At 42.8% G+C, this 17,129-nt stretch overlaps 1 long non-coding RNA gene across 2 annotated transcripts; it reads right to left on the bottom strand.

Annotated features, from left to right (window-relative positions):
- Positions 1-12,222, bottom strand: LOC133484152 (uncharacterized). Of its 2 annotated transcripts, XR_009790298.1 has the most exons (4): positions 11,495-12,222; positions 11,111-11,369; positions 10,946-11,035; positions 1-7,504 (listed from the first exon to the last, which is right to left on the bottom strand). It is a non-coding gene; the product is annotated as an uncharacterized LOC133484152 (long non-coding RNA). The 2 variants fall into 2 exon arrangements; XR_009790299.1 differs by having other exon boundaries at positions 11,111-12,222.
- Positions 12,223-17,129: the final 4,907 nt, after the last annotated feature.

The following is a 17,129-nucleotide window of genomic DNA, read 5'->3' as shown; positions in this document are numbered from 1 at the left end:
CTGCCAAAGCAAATGTCTGTGTCTTGCTTCTGTTGATTATGGCTGTTGATGAATTTAGCGTCTGTAAGTGAAGTTACGTCTCGGCACTCCGTGGTCATCTATCTCGGTGGGAAGAGCAAGTCTGCCGGAGACTGGGGTGCTGGGTGTCATCTTTTCATAGCGTGTCCGCTACAGCAGTAAGAACTCAAAGTACTCAGCAAAAAAAGGTTCTCCAAATGTGTTTGTTATTTCAGGGAGTTATTTACGCTGTAATATGTGTCATGAACGGAACAAAGAACAGGACCCAAAATGCACGACTCCAATTCAAATGGACAGTTTCAGAAAGAGAGGTTTAATAAACGGGCAGAGGTCGGTACACAGGCAGGCAAGCCGAAAAGGCAACAGTATCCAAAAAACGTGAGGCAAAGAGGCAAGGTAAAAAATCAGAACAGGTTCTAGTCTTACTATGAGTCGGTGACGTGGAAACAAGGAATGCTGGAACGTGAAATGCAGGGTGGACCCGCATCGACCTTGCAAGGGTCCATTTTGACTTCACCTTGAGCCAGCACGAAACCCAGAAAAGAAACAGACACCTTCTGGAACTCACATTTCTCAGCCTTAACATAAAGTTAATTCTGCAGTAACCGCTGCAACACAGAGTGGACATGAATAATGTGAGTCTCCTCATCCGGGGAGAATATCAAAATATCGTCCAAATATACAAAAACATACACATTCAACATGTCACACAGGACATCATTGACAAAGTTCTGGAACACAGCTGGAGCATTAGTTAGTCCAAAAGGCATCACCAAATACTTGTAATGTCCCGTTGGTATGTTGAATGCTGTTTTCCATTCATCCCCCTCCCTTATCCTGACTAGATTATATGCATTTCTTAAATCTAGTTTGATGAAAACCTTGGCTCCCTCCAGGAACTCAAAGGCGGTGGAGATGAGAGGAAGGGAGTACCTGTTTTTCACTGTTATCTCGTTGAGACCCCGGTAATCGAAAGAGGGTCGCAGGGTATTGTCCTTTTTGTCCACAAAGAAAAATCCTGCTGCCGCAGGGGATGAAGATGGGCGAATAATCCCGGCTACCAATGATTCGTCCACGTACTCCTTCATGGCCTTGTGTTCCGGCCCTGAAAGAGAGAACAACCTCCCCCGTGGAGGTGTGGTTCCAGGCAGCAAGTCAACTGCACAGTCATAAGGTCTGTGGGGGGAAGGGATTTGGCCTTGGATTTGGAAAAAACATCTCTCATGTCATGGTAACAGGTGGGTACTTGAGATAAGTCAGGATCCCCCGATGGGGTCTTTGGAATTTCATTAGAAACATATCCCTGAACATTACATGGAGGCTTGAAACAGTTCTGGGTGCAATTATGGCCCCATGACATAACATGCCCAGAGGATCAGTTACGTAATTTCAACCAAGGGTTCCCTAAAGTAAGGTAATAATTCATGGCGTCAAAAACATGAAAACTAATACGTTCCGAGTGAGAATCAGGAAATGTCAATGTGAGTGTTTGGGTTCGGTGAGTGATCTTGCCCATAAAACTGCCGTCTGCAGCATAAGTGTTGCGGTGGCGCCTTACTTGAAAGGTTCTAAGGTGCATCCGTCTAACGAGGAGGGAGTTGAGTAAGTTTGCGTCAGAACCAGAGTCAATCAATACAGGTGCATGAATCTCTTGATCAGGAGAGCATAGTGTCACTTTAGGAAGAACCCGGGTAGGGTTTTCCTTAATGAAATTTAGACTCACCGCTCCCGTACCCTTGGTACCGGCACCGGCAACCTTGACGTGACAATTGCTCACGGAATGACCCAACTGCCCACAGTAGAAGCACCGCCCTTCCTTCAGCCGGCGTTGACGTTCCTCAGGGGAGAGACGGAACCTGCCCAGTTGCATGGGTTCATCCGTGGTGACGCTAGCCAGTGGATTGACATAGGGGATCTGCCTTTGTTTGGCTGGTCACCGAGGCTTGTCCTCCAAGTGCGCGGTGACGCATCCTTCCGCTGATCTCCGTCCAGCTTGCGATCCAAAAGCCTTTTGTCGATCTTCACGGCAAGAGCGATGAGAGTGTCCAAGTCGGTCGGCAGGTCTAGTGGGACCAAATGATCCTTGACGGCGGGGGATAATCCTTGAAAAAATGCATCGAGTAGTGCCCTGTTGTTCCACTGACTCTCAGCTGCTACAATGCGAAACTCAATCGCGTAATCTGACACCCTGCGCTTGCCTTGTTGTAAGGTGACAAGGGAGCGAGCTGCCTCGCGATCTGGCATGGAAAACTGAAAAATTTGCTCGATAGTCTTTTACGAAAGAAGCCCAAGAATGACACGTGGCGGAATTGCGGCTCCATTCAGCAGTAGCCCACACCTCTGCAAGACCAGTCAGGTGGGAAATGACAAAAGCGATCTTTGCCCGCTCGGTGGGGAAGGCAGCTGCCTGCAGCTCAAAGTGGAGTTCGCACTGAGTGATAAATGGCTTAATGTTCCCAGAATCTCCAGAGATCCTTTCCGTTCGAGAGAGCTGTGGGCAGACCGCAGCGGAGGTGGCAGGTGGCGGCATGGTGACTGCTTCACATGGAAACGGCAGTACAGTGGCGGCATCCGGTGCTGTGCCAGCTGGTTCTTTCTTCCGAACCATATTTATTCGAAATTCCAACTGTGAGGCCACCTGTCTGTCCTGATGCTCTGACAGTCCCTTTAGATGAAGGTGGAGGGCAGCGAGCTGCTCATCCTGCTTTGAGATGCGTTGACCCTGCGCTTGAAGGTCTTTGCGCACCGGGTCTGAGTCTGCTGGGTCCATGTTATGGCCAGTTCGTTCTGTCATGAACGGAACAAAGGACAGGACCCAAAATGCACGACTCCAATTCAAATGGACAGTTTCAAAAAGAGAGGTTTAATAAACGGGCAGAGGTCGGTACACAGGCAGGCAAGCCGAAAAGGCAACAGTATCCAAAAAACATGAGGCAGAGAGGCAAGGTAACATTTATTTGTATTTAACTATGTAATATATCGTTCAGTTGACACATTTTGTTGTAAACGTGCAAAAAAGTTTTTCAAATATTGCCTAAAGCTAAATGTGACAAAATGTTGCTGTTATTTTCAGCATGAGACACTTTACAAATTGTACCTAATCACCAGTCAGGTAAGATGGCAAAATGAATAATATTGAGTGTTGACCGCTGACGACATGGTTGCTGATAGAACCTGCGGACCAAAGGACTCAAGTGTGTTGATTCAATGAGCTGTTGGTGAGGAGTGATTGTTGTTTTACTCTGACAGCAGTTTGACAGTTGGTAATTCAACATTTGCGCCTGTGAGCTGAAGTGTTAAGTGGCTTTTTGTGAGCACACTGAAAAAGTATAACAAAGCTGCCATTCCTTTCATGTTATTTTTTAAATTCTAATTATGAAAAATGTTAGTTTGCTCATTTAACGTGAAGTTTTTTTTTTTTTTACTTCACTGTAAATAAAAATTTGCAGGAGGGCAGCAAAGTGAAATGTTTCATTAAGACCAATGAATTTTCTTCGACTGATTGTGAGTTGCATATGCACATTGGTTAAAACATCTGGTGAGTCTGGCGACGAGTGTATTCCCACCATTACGGATTTGGACGGAGGGGTTCGACGAACATTGTTAAGAAAAAGATTTGGTCACGTTACTGTTAGTTCAAAGTCATTCGTTTCTAAACATGTATCTGTCATTAAATGGACGTCATTTTCAGACCACGAATCCGACACACTGTGTCAGGAGAGTGCAAGCCACCTGGCCGGTTAGTAAATGAATGTTGAATATCAGCCATCAAATGTGTCAACTATTAATGTAATTTCTTTTAGCTTCAGGAAATCAACAACCAAAAAGTTGACTTCAATAGCATGAATGGAACATTATTGGTGAAAAAGAGCTGTATGGGAAGTATAGCAGGTCATGTACTTAAGTCATAAATTGTTTTTCAGGAATTTATTTGTTATGGACGATTTTAGAGGCATTTCAAGTGTTCATTCCATGTTTTTAGAAAATTCCACAAAGATGGTGGCCCCTTGTCGCATTGCTATTCAAAGCTCTTTTTATTTCAATGCAGAGTTCTTACGTGTTACAACAGTTCCCATAGAGACAAAATTCTTTGCTCAACTGGGCAAATATTCCCCCAAACAACTGTGTCAAACGTCAAAACCTTCACGTTCCTGGGATTAAGGCCTCTTTATACTCCCGCTTTCGCGCGGCCGATAACACCCGCATTGCATCACGTGACCGACGAATCGCCCCGCGCAGCACCTCTGCGTAGCTTGCCGCATACCCGACAAAAATAGTTGCTGCGCGATGAACGCCGGGGAGATCATCTCTCGTGATTGGTCCGATTTAGTCACATGCTGTGATGACGTACCAGCTTGCCCATTGGTTCTACATACCATCTACGTCGCCGCCTTCTCGATCGATTTTGCAGCATAATTAAATGTATCATCTGGTCATCTAGGTCCATTTGTTCTGTCGCGGTCGCCATTGTTGTTGCTTTGTTCCTTGTTACTGAAAGTAAAAACGGCTACTGGAATTGGCAAAAAAAAAATGCAGAGGAAACTCCACGCTCTGGTGTCCTATCCAATACCAGCCGTAGCGACACCCCCGACTTGGAGGAGAACTGGAGCACACTTCCAAAACAGCGCGCGTGGGTTGCGCTCGAGTATAAAGGCAAACTGCGCGCAATACAGCCGCAGTGACGTCAGCGTGGTCGGTGTCCGCGCGAGTATAAAGAAGCCTTTACAGTCTCTCAGGACCTGAAGTGGGAGACCAACATCAACTCCATCCTGAAAAAGGCCCAGCAGAGTATATACTTCCTGCGGCTTCTGAGGAAGCACGGCCTACCACAATAGCTGTTATGGCAGTTCTATGCAGCAGTCATCGAATCAGTCCTGTGTTCATCCATCACAGTCTGGTTTGATGCTGCCACGAAACAAGGACAAACTCCGACTGCAACAGACAATCCGGACTGCCTACAAAATCGTCGGTACCCCCTACCCACCCTTGACGACTTGCTCGCTGCCAGAACTAAGACAAGAGCATGCAAAATCCTCTTGGATCCTCCACATCCTGGTCACCACCTCTTTCAGCTCCTTCCCTCAGGTCGGCGCTATCGATCAATGCAAACTAAAACAAGCAGACATTCCAACAGCTTCTTCCCACTTGCATTAAATTGTTAGAGGCTAAAGGACTCTCCATTGTGTGTTTTTATGTTTTTATGTCTAAAAAGTATTTTTTTGTCAAAATGACTGTCAATTGTCATACTAGAGTAGCTCCAACTACGAGAGACAAATTCCTTGTTTTTTTGACATACTTCAAACTAGCAGCAATGGACGACAACACGACCTGCAATGTGGCTCTGTACATGTTGTGGAAGAAGTCCAAATGTCCGAACGCCAAACGCCGTCGTTTATTGATACACAACACCATCCAGAGGCACACACAACTGGGAGAATTCCACCGCCTTCTCCAAAAACTGCATCTGGATGACTGCCGCTTCCAGCAGCAGTGCCCAGTTTGACCACCTGTTGGCTCGTATCGGTGCCAGGATCGCATGCATGGACACCAACTACAGGCGTTCTAGCTCAGCTGCGGAACGCCTGTTCGTTTGTCTCCGGTGAGTGGCAGTTTTGTTTGGTATCTCACAATAAATAAATAGTCATTCAATCGACTGAATCTCATGGCAGGTTCATTACAGAATTACTAAACAAATGTATCCAAAGGATGTTAACAAGGTGCCAAATAGTAAAAAAAAATGAACTGATGAAAAGTGTGGAACTAATGGAGTCTGGATTGATCAAATTATCTCATCTGTAGTTAAATACACACATATAAAATATATGAATAAAGTCACTGGAATTCATTATGATTGTAATTTTTGAAAGCAGCTATACAGCCAAAAGAAAAATGGCACAACTAATAGCAACATGTTTTTGTGTTTATGTTCGATGTATTCATCTCTTTATGATTCATTATGAATGTATGATTACGGTTTGTGTATGTAGACCAATTATGATTTTTGATGATGTTTTAAATGTGTAGATGACTTTTCATGAATTTATGATTGGTACAGTTGGACTCAAAAATATTGGCACCCCATGAGTGCCAATACCTTTAGCCATAATTGAATAAGAAGACACAATGGTTTTTTTTTCTTGACTCAGAAATCAGAGTAAACCTTTCCTGTTTTAGGTCAGTTAGGTTTAACAGAATTATTTCTATTTGATAAAAGCCAGGCAGTACAGTGCCCGACTGGTTAACACATCTGCCTCACAATTCTGAGGACCAGGGCTCAAATTGCCTGTGTGGAGTTTGCATATTCTCCCCGTGCCTGCGTGGGTTTTCTCCAGGTACTCCGGTTTCCTCCCACATCCCAAAAACATGCGTGGCAGGTTGATTGAAGACTATATTTCCCGTAGGTGTGAATCTGAGTGTTTATATGTGCCCTGCGATTGGCTGACGACTAATTCAGGGTGGACCCCGCCTCTCGCCCGAAGATAGCTGGGATAGGCCCCAGCATGCCCGCAACCCTAGTGAGGATAAACGGTATGGAAATTGAATTAATGAATGATAAAAGCCAGAATAGGGAGAGGATTATTTTGAGACAAATATATATAAGACATATTACAGTCATGCTCATGGGGTGCCAAAATTATTTAGCACAACTGTATGTTTTGTAGATTACTACAGCATCTTCATTATGACTCTGGTCAATTTAATGTGTTATGTATTGCAGATACTTTGCCACAGGTGACTCGTTCAGGACCATTGCCAACAGTTTCCGTGTTGGGTTCTCCACTGTATCCAAGATTGTCCCCGATGTGGCAACAGCAATTTGGGACTTTCTAGTGTAAAAATTCATGGCTGTGTCCACCACAGAGGAGTGGAACTCCATTGCAGAGAGGTTTGAGAAGCAGTGGAATTTCCCTCATTGCTGTGGTGCTCTAGATGGAAAACATGTGGTCCTCAAAGCCCCCGCCAACTCTGGATCACAGTTTTATAATTACAAGGGAACATACTCGCTTGTTCTCTTGGCAGTTGTAGATGCTGAAAAATGTTTCAGGGTCATAGATGTCGAGGGCTATGGAAGAACCAGTGATGGTGGGATTCTGTCTAACTCAGCTTTTGGTCAAGCACTGCGCTCCGGCACCCTCCAACTGCCTACAGAACGGCCACTACCAGGAGCTGACCAACGAGGACCCCAGCCATATGTCTTTGTTGCTGATGAGGCTTTTCCGCTCCGGAGAAATTTGTTGAGACCATTCCCCGGACGCATTCTTCCGCCCAAGCGACGGATGTTTAATTACCGTCTCTCCCAAGCTCGGCTGATGGTGGAGAATGCCTTCGGGATACTCTCTGCCCAGTGGAGGATGTATAGGCGTGTCATGGAAGTTCATCACCAAGTTGCGGAGAAGTGTGTGAAGGCCACCTGTGTTCTCCACAACTTCCTGCGAGCCAGGAGAACTCAGTAGTCGAATGTTGGCTGATCCATGCAATGCATATACTGCAAAAAATGGGCAATGAGGTTGTCAATTCAAATAGAATCATGATACAATTCCAAAGACAATCGCTATACAATTCCAAAGTATTGTTAATTAAGTGTTGTCCTCACTTTAGATGTCAAAAGAGTTTTGTGGATCTGAGTGGGAGACGGTCCTAGTGGCTCTTTGAGCATTAAAAGTTGCTGAGCCCTGATCTAAACTGAGTGAGTACTGTAGGCCTACTCATGTGTCTTTCATTTTTTTCAGTAATTTTCCCTCTGTTTAAGAAAGTAGAGAGACTGTTAGGCAATTTCCAAGGTCTGTACTGGAAGCATCCCAGTTGAAGATGTGGAATCACTGCCACGTCTGGGAAGTGTTGCTGCCAACAACTCGACGAGAGAGGCTGTTGGGGTTAGGGAGGCCTTCACATCCTTCTTCTCAACTGAGGGAACTATCACATGGCAAGTTAACGTGTAATACACATATTATGTTCCCAAAACGGCTCTTTTCAGAGCTACCCACCGCTACTTTTGAGCAAACATCTTGCAATATTACTTAATCAACAACAAAATTGTTGTACCTGTTTGTGTATGCAACATCAACAGTTCATATGCATATCATAATGAACATTGTGTTTGCTTTTATACAACCCCAATTCCAATGAAGTTGGGACGTTGTGTTTAACATAAATAAAAACAGAATACAATGATTTGCAAATCATGTTCAACCTATATTTAATTGAATACACTACAAAGACAAGATATTTAATGTTCAAACTGATAAACAGGCCAGTCTAGTACCCGCACTCTTTTACTACGAAGCCACGCTATTGTAACACGTGCAGAATGTGGTTTGGCATTGTCTTGCTGAAATAAGCAGGGGCATCCGTGAAAAAGACATTGCTTGGATGGCAGCATATGTTTCTCCAAAACCTGTAAGTACCTTTCAGCCTTAATGGTGCCTTCACAGATGTGTAAGTTACCCATGCCATTGGCACTAACACAGCCTCATACCATCACAGATGCTGGCTTTTGAACTTTGCGTCCATAACAGTCCGGATGGTTCTTTTCCTCTTTGGACGGAGGACACGACGTCCACAATTTCCAAATACAATTTGAAATGTGGACTCGTCGAACCACAGAACACTTTTCCACTTTGCATCAGTCCATCTTAGATGAGCTCGGGCCCAGAGAAGCCTGCGGCGTTTCTGGGTGTTGTTGATAAATGGCTTTTGTTTTGTATAGTAGAGTTTCAAGTTGCACTTACGGATGTAGCGCCGAACTGTATTTACAGACATTGGTTTTCTGAAGTGTTCCTGAGCCCATGTGGTGATATCCTTTACACATTGATGTCGGTTTTTGATGCAGTGCCGCCTGAGGGATTGAAGGTCACGAGCATTCAATGTTGGTTTTCGGCCGTGCCGCTTACATGCAGTGATTTCTCCAGATTCTCTGAACCTTTTGATGATATTATGGACCGTAGATGATGAAATCCCTCAATTCCTTGCAATTGTACGTTGAGGAACATTGTCCTTAAACTGTTTGACTATTTTCTCACGCACTTGTTCACAAAGAGGTGAACCTCGCCCCATATTTGCTTGTGAATGACTGAGCAATTCAGGGAAGCAATCATGGCACTCACCTGTTCCCAATTAGCCTGTTCACCTGTGGGATGTTTGATGAGCATTCCTCAACTTTCTTAGTCTTTTTTGCCACCTGTCCCAGCATTTTTGGAACGTGTTAAAGCCATAAAATGATTCTAAGTTAATGATTATTTGCTAAAAACAATTAAGTTTATCAGTTTGAACATAAAATATCTTGTCTTTGTAGTGTATTCAATAAAATATAGGTTGAACATGCTTTGCAAATCATTGTATTCTGTTTTTATTTATGTTTAACACAATGTCCCAACTTCATTGGAATTGGGGTTGTATTTTATCCATGATATATTATATTTTATTGATTATATTGTATAGTGAGGAATCACTTCTGGAATAGCAACACTGTATAAAACTGTTGGACTGCATTAAGCAGGTAACCAAACCTAAAGTTTGTATGCACTTCAGAGAAATTTGGAAATAAACCTGACACCATAACATAAGGTAAGGAACAAGGCTGTTTCCGTACAATTTGTGTTAACTGTATTTTTGTCCAAAAAAGGTAAGAGACAAAAAGGTAAAATAAAGATTAATAAATATTTATTTTATATTTAAAAAAAAAAAGAAATGATTTTTATGACGAGCATGATTCCTTCCAGGAAAAGATTGCCACCTGGACATTGGTTGATCCGAATGTTCCAAATCTAGAGAAAACGTGCTCTGTTCAAAACGTAATTTGTGAAATTGAAATTTAACATATTCCTTCCTTTCAAGCAAGGAATCACGCTCGTCATAAAAAGCTTACCCTCGCAGGGTGGTGGTGGTGGTGGTGGTGGTGGTCGTGGAGAGGGAGTATTTGATTAATTCTATACCAATTAATTTCAATGGGAAACTTCTTTGATTGCTTCGGTTTGGGAAGAGTCTTGGAACAAATTAACTCCTTCACGGCCAACCTTCCCAATTAAAATGGATATTTGACTTCGAAAGCCGTCAATGGCAGTTAATGTTGTGTTCACCTGACAAGTATGAGCTTTGTTATGACTGAATGTGATATGCACAGACAGACAGTTCATATGTGACCCCAGTGGCCTAATGGATAAGGCACTGGCCTTCTAAGCCAGCGATTGTGGGTTACAATGGATTAATTCTATACCAATTAATTTCAATGGGAAATTTCTTTGATTCCTTTGGCCAGTTAAAATTGATATTTGACTTCTGAAGCCATCAATGACAGTGAATGTTCAGTGTTCACCTGACAAATATTTTTCATTCGGAGCTTGGTTATGACTTAATGTGATATGCACAGATGTACACAAGTCACATGTGGCCCCAGTGCCTAATGGATAAGGCACTGGCCTCCTAAACCAGGGATTGTGGGTTCGAGTCCCATCTTGGGTGCAATGGTTCTGGTAAATCTTCATGATAAGTTACAAACAATGTGAATATTAGAGAGATTGAATGACATTTTTTTAATTTTAGGAAAAAATTATTTGCTTCAATTTGTCATCTATATGTGTGCATAATAACTGATCACAGTGATTATATTTTCAGGCACAAAACTATTCGGGACTGATAAATTATTGTACTGTAAAATTGAATCTCAAGACCTAGAAATTATTACCCCTCCATTTTCTCGATGAGCATAGCATTGTATAATTCTTAAAATTATCCTTGTCCCCATCATCGCAATGTGTCATATTTGTTTCACTTTCAAATTGAAATCAGAGCCCACTCAAAAAAATAAATCAACCCGAAATAAAAAAATATGGAATACAGTACTAGCTATGGTGAAAAGCATACCATAATTGCATGTACAGGTAGTATACTTGTACCCTATAAAATGGAATCAAAGTTTTTGTTTCCATACCACCAGGCAGTCTTGCAGCAGGGGCAGCTGCGGCGGCAGCAGCAGCCTCCTGTTCCTCAGCCTGACCATCCTCATCCTCCACCTCATCTTCTGTAAATAGAAAGAAATAAAGAGTGTATATGAAAGGTACATGGAAATAAGTAGAGAGGCAGTGTGAGTGACTACCTCCTCTCGCAGGTGATGGCCCTGCCTCCTCGTCTTCTAGTGCCATTCCCTCAGCACTAGCACCGCTGTACTCTGCGGTACCCTCTTCCTCAACCCCCCACCCCATGTTCCCACTCGTCTATCTTGGGGACACAAAGGGGGACCGCAGAGTACTTCCACCTCTTGCCTGTTCTTGCTGCCGAGCAACTTCACTTTTCTTGCTCTTCCTCTCCCTCAAGTACGTGTCCCTGAGTCCCTTCCACTTTTTGTGGCACGTCATCTGACAGAAATTAATGTATGAACATCAATAGTCAAACGTGGCCGGTGGTTGTGCTAACTTTGGCTAACTATTGCCATCTTGGTTCACAGTTTGACAGCTGTAAATAAGTAAATAAATACACTTACCAGGAACACCAACTTCCTCACTCGCCATTTTTCAAGCCTGCTCCTTTTTGGTTCTGTCCAGGTAGTTGTAACAGGCTGAATTGTACAGCTCCGGGTGTCCACACACAGCAAGGATGATTTTTCCTCTACTCAACAACTGTACAGGACGCTGTCTGTGACGTAAGAATTCTCAATGCTGATTGGCTGTCATGACACGAATGTGGCTTGTAGTTCAACTCTCCCAGCTTCAAGCGAACGGGCAAAGGAGCCGAATTTTCGCATCCCCGCCACCCGGCACGGATTTGCATCTATCCGTGCGAACTGCATTGACTTCTTATGGAATCACGCCACGTGAAATGCCCAAAACGCATCTGGTGTGAATGCAGCATAACAATAGTTAGTGTGACGTAGCATATTAACACCACTGGAGGCCAGTAGAGGTCAGTAGAAGCCAGGAGAACTTAGTAGTCGAATGTTGGCTGATCCGATCCATGTAATGCATCCATCCATCCATCCATTTTCTACCGCTTATCCGAGGTCAGGTCGCGGGGGCAGTAGCTTTAGCAGGGACGCCCAGACTTCCCTCTCCCCAGCCACTTCATCCATCTCTTCCAGGGGGATCCTGAGGCGTTCCCAGGCCAGCTGAAGGACGTAGTTTCTCCAGCGTGTCCTGGGTCGTCCCCGGGGTCTCCTCCCGGTGGGACGTGCCCGGAACACCTCACCAGGGAGGCGTCCGAGAGGCATCCGAATCAGATGCCCCAGCCACCTCAGCTGACTCCTCTCGATGTGAAGGAGCAGCGGCTCTACTCTGAGATCCTCCCGAGCTTCTCACCCTATCTCTAAGGGAGAGCCCGGAGACCCTGCGGAGGAAACTCATTTCGGCCGCTCGTATCCGGGATCTCGTTCTTTCGGTCACGATCCACAGCTCGTGACCATAGGCGAGGGAGGAACGTAGCTCGACCGGTAAATCGAGAGCTTCGCCTTTCGGCTTAGCTCCTTCATTACCACAACAGATCGATACAAAGTCCGCATCACTGCAGACGCTGCACCGATCCGCCGGTCGATCTCCCGTTCCATTCTTCCCTCACTCGTGAACATGACCCCAAGATACTTGAACTCCTCCACTTGGGGCAGGATCTCATCCCCGACCTGGAGAGGGCTCGCCACCCTTTTCCGACTGAGGACCATGGTCTCAGATTTGGAGGTGCTGATTCTCATCCCAGCCGCTTTACACTCGGCTGCGAACTGCTCCATCTCATCCCCGACCTAGAGAGGGCACGCCACCCTTTTCCGACTGAGGACCATGGTCTCAGATTTGGAGGTGCTGAATCTCATCCCAGCCGCTTCACACTCGGCTGCGAACTGCTCCATGTCATGCATATACTGCATAAAATGGGCATTGAAGTTGTCAATTCAAATCGAATCATGATACAATTCCAAAGGCAATCGCTGTACAATTCCAAAGTATTGTTAATTGGTTCCCACCAATTCTCGATACCCATCTCTACATACAGGTATATCACCAAAGATGTATGCAGTGTTGTCCTCACTTCAGATATCAAAAGAGCTTTGTGGATCTGAGTGGAAGACGGTCCTAGTGGCTCTTTGAGTATTAAAAGTTGCTGAGCCCTGATCTGAACTGAGTGAGTACTGTCGGCCTACTCGTGTGTCTGTCATGTTTTCAGTACATTTTCCTTTGTTTAAGAAAGTAGAGAGCCTGTTAGGCATTTTCCAAGGTCTGTACTCGACTGTGGATTCTTATTCTTTTCCACATTATTTATTGCTTTTTGTACGTGTGCAAGAAAATAAGACTGAAGAAGTGGAGCAGACAACTTTGGCAATATTGATTTTTGATGATTTTTCTTCCATTGGTGTGTAAATATAATTTGGACCCTTTTATGTTTAATGCTGGTATTTTAAAGGTTGGACTTGCATGACTGCACTTTCACTGACAAGCGTATTAAATAGCTGATTATTTGTTTCATACATCCATTAACCCCTCAATTTGTACTTTTATCATTCAGTCTTTTAGTCCCCCCCCCATCTTTATGAAAAGAACAATGTTTGCATTCATATACATATATTTTTAGGTAAAATGTTAACCATCTGGGGAGAAAATCTTTATTGAACAATAAAAGTGTTTATTAAGGAATTTTCGAATATTAGTAATAGTAAAATTCAAAATGTATTTAAAGTATTTAAAGTATATTTTTAAATTCAATTTAATATACATTCATTTTTTATGTTAGACCACGTTTTAGTTTGTTTCATCATAAAATATGGTTTACCCGAAGGAAACATTTTCAGGCTAAACTAAAAGGATTTTGTATATTAAGTAATAAATCCAATTTAATTATTTTAATATAGAATCAATTGAAAGCATGCGTTTGCGTCAGCTTCAGAAATATATTTATATGAATGTAAAACTTTCAGGTTACACTAAATGAATAACTTGTATTTAATCAAAGCTAAATTATCAAGTGTGACAGATTACTGTTTTTCAAATTCATTCAGTGTTGAATTTTTTCAGTGTTCCAGTAAAATATTGTTTTAACTCGTTAGACAGGGCATCACTCCCATGTGGCGAACACCGCTTGACATTAAACAACTGTCCGCGACACTTTCTGATGAGCCATACAGTATGTGGATGGCTGGGAACTGCTCTTCACCAGTAAAGAGAGAAGCTAGCATACGTGGAGAGTGCTGTTCAGTTAATGTTAGCCTACACGTCGTATTTTGAGACAAAAGATAATATTTTGAAATAGGCTCAGTTAAGGTTGCATTGTTATGACTATTTTAGCCTATATTGGTGTTTGGATATGTATTTATGTAACCCCTGTAAAAGGTACAGCTCTGGGGTTATTTACCATTCTCTTCAAATTAGTATATTTCATTTAATTGTCTGAATTTCTAATTAGTCAGGTCTGAATTCCAATTGTGAAATATGTTGAGATAACTCTTGTGGTTAAAATGGTCACTGGAGGGTGCTTAAAGTATGTGCTACGCAGCAAATACGTATTGTGAGCGTTGCATGTTGGGATTGAAATGCTCCAGCTAACCCGATGGTAGCGAGGCCACAAGACAAAAGAAAGAGAAGTTGATGATAGTTTTTGGGGAAAATGTTGCTTTGGTTTTTACAACCCCAATTCCATTGAAGTTGGGACGCTGTGTCAAACATAAATAAAACAGAATACAATGATTTGCAAATCATGTTCAATCTATATTAAATTGAATACACTACAAAGACAAGATATTTAATGTTCAAACTGATCAACTTGATTGTTTTCAGCAAATAATCATTAACTTGGAATAATTTTATGGCTGCAACATGTTCCAAAAAAGCTGGGACAGGTGGCAAAAAAGACTGAGAAAGTTGAGGAATGCTCATCAAACCTGTTTGGAACATCCCACAGCTGAACAAGCTAATTGGGAACAGGTGGGTGCCATGATTGCTTCCCTGAATTGCTCAGTCATTCACAAGCAAAGATGGGGCGAGGTTCACCTCTTTGTGAACAAGTGCGTGAGAAAATAGTCCAACAGTTTAAGGACAATGTTCCTCAACGTACAATTTCAAGGAATTTAGGGATTTCATCATCTACGGTCCATAATATCATCAAAAGGTTCAGAGAATCTGGAGAAATCACTGCATGTAAGCGACAAGGCCGAAAACCAACATTGAATGCCCGTGACCTTCGGTCCCTCAGGCGGCACTGCATCAAAAACCGACATCAATGTGTAAAGGATATCACCACATGGGCTCAGGAACACTTCAGAAAACCAATGTCAGTAAATACAGTTCGGCGCTAACTCCGTAAGTGCAACTTGAAACTCTACTATGCAAAGCAAAAGCCATTTATCAACAACACCCAGAAACGCCGCAGGCTTCTCTGGGCCCGAGCTCATCTAAGATGGACTGATGCAAAGTGGAAAAGTGGTTATATGCTGCCATCCAAGCAACGTCTTTTTCATGGATGCCCCTGCTTATTTCAGCAAGACAATGCCAAAGCACATTCTGCATGTGTTACAACAGCGTGGCTTTGTAGTAAAAGAGTGTGGGTACTCGACCGGCCTGCCTGAAGTCCAGACCTGTCTCCCATTGAAAATGTGTGGCGCATTATGAAGCGTAAAAGACGACAACGGAGACCCCGGACTGTTGAAGAGCTGAAGCTGTACATCGAGCAAGAATGGGAAAGAATTCCACCTACAAAGCTTCAACAATTAGTGTCCTCAGTTCCCAAACGTTTATTGAATGTTGTTAAAAGAAAAGGTGATGTAACACAGTGGTAAACATGACCCTGTCCCAGCTTTTTTGGAATGTGTTGCAGCCATAAAATTCCAAGTTAATGATTATTTGCTAAAAACAATAAAGTTTCTCAATTTGAACATTAAATATCTTGTCTTTGTCGTGTATTTAATTAAATATAGGTCGAACGTGATTTGCAAATCATTGTATTCTGTTGTAATTTATGTTTAACACAATGTCCCAACTTCATTGGAATTGGGGTTGTATGTTAACGAGTCAATACACATCTAAAGTTGCTGTCAAAGAGTTCCAAGGCGCTCCGACCAGAGGATTGCTTTTGATTTTGTTCACACGATCGAGGACTCCGGTGAGTGTACTTATTAGCAACGCTACGTTGCTAGTAAACGTGTTTTATGTGCACCTATGATTGCATATTGTTTAAAAAGGTCCTTTTTCCTAAAAAAAAAAACAATCGGAGTAAGCGATGAATGTATAAAAATGTTGTGATAGTTGAAAATAGTGAGTTTTGAGTCTTTGATGGCATTTTTCCCGTACAAGGCCGAGAGATTTTTACTGTGCCATTTCAAGATGGAATGGAGAAAGGTTAAAATATGCTTTATGTGGGCTAAGGCTGATGATTTGTATACATTTTGTTTCTCAAAAGTTCATTATATGAATATTATTGTCATGGTCTATGTTTTGGTTTGGGTTGTGTTTGGTTTTGTTTCATGTTTTCCTGTGTTCCATCTTTTTCATGTCTTGTGTGCTCATTTGGTTGTTGTGTCCACCTGTTCTCATCAACCTTCTACCTTGTGTCAACCAATCAGCTCCCTCCAGCCACTCGTGTCTCGTTCAGGTGTTCCTCGTTGCCTCGTCAATCTGTTTGTATTTAGTTCCCTGGTTTCGTTCAGTTCTTTTCACTCCATTGTCATTGTCAGTTGTCATTGTCTCTGTCTGTGCCACTTCTTAGTTACCAGTCATGTTTTGTTTCCAGTTTTAGGTTTATTCAAGCGTTTCTTTGTTACTTTGGTTATCTGTTGTGGGACTTTGTTTATTTTGCTTTATCCATGTTCCTTGTTTTCCTATTTTTAGTGGCGGGCAAGTGAAGCCTTATGAAGCACTGAGGCTTTCCTAAGAATTGGGCTGAAAATATTCAAAGCTTCAAGGCTTCGGTGATGGTGACATCTGGTGGACAACCGAAGCCATAGCAACCTCTAAAGAGCACAACTGAATCACTGGCATTGTTTCTCATGACAGCAATAAAAGTTCAGAAAAGTCTGTATGGTCATTCAAGTGTTTTGTTCATTCATAACAAATAATGATTATATCGCCATTACGCAATATGCTGCTGCTCTCCCCCATACTCTTAAAACACCATCCATTCATCCATTTTCTACCGCTTATCCGAGGTCC

This window comes from Phyllopteryx taeniolatus, chromosome 9, assembly GCF_024500385.1.
Source record: "Phyllopteryx taeniolatus isolate TA_2022b chromosome 9, UOR_Ptae_1.2, whole genome shotgun sequence".
In the NCBI taxonomy this organism is placed as follows: domain Eukaryota; kingdom Metazoa; phylum Chordata; class Actinopteri; order Syngnathiformes; family Syngnathidae; genus Phyllopteryx; species Phyllopteryx taeniolatus.
This window is presented reverse-complemented; position numbering and strand designations above follow the sequence as displayed.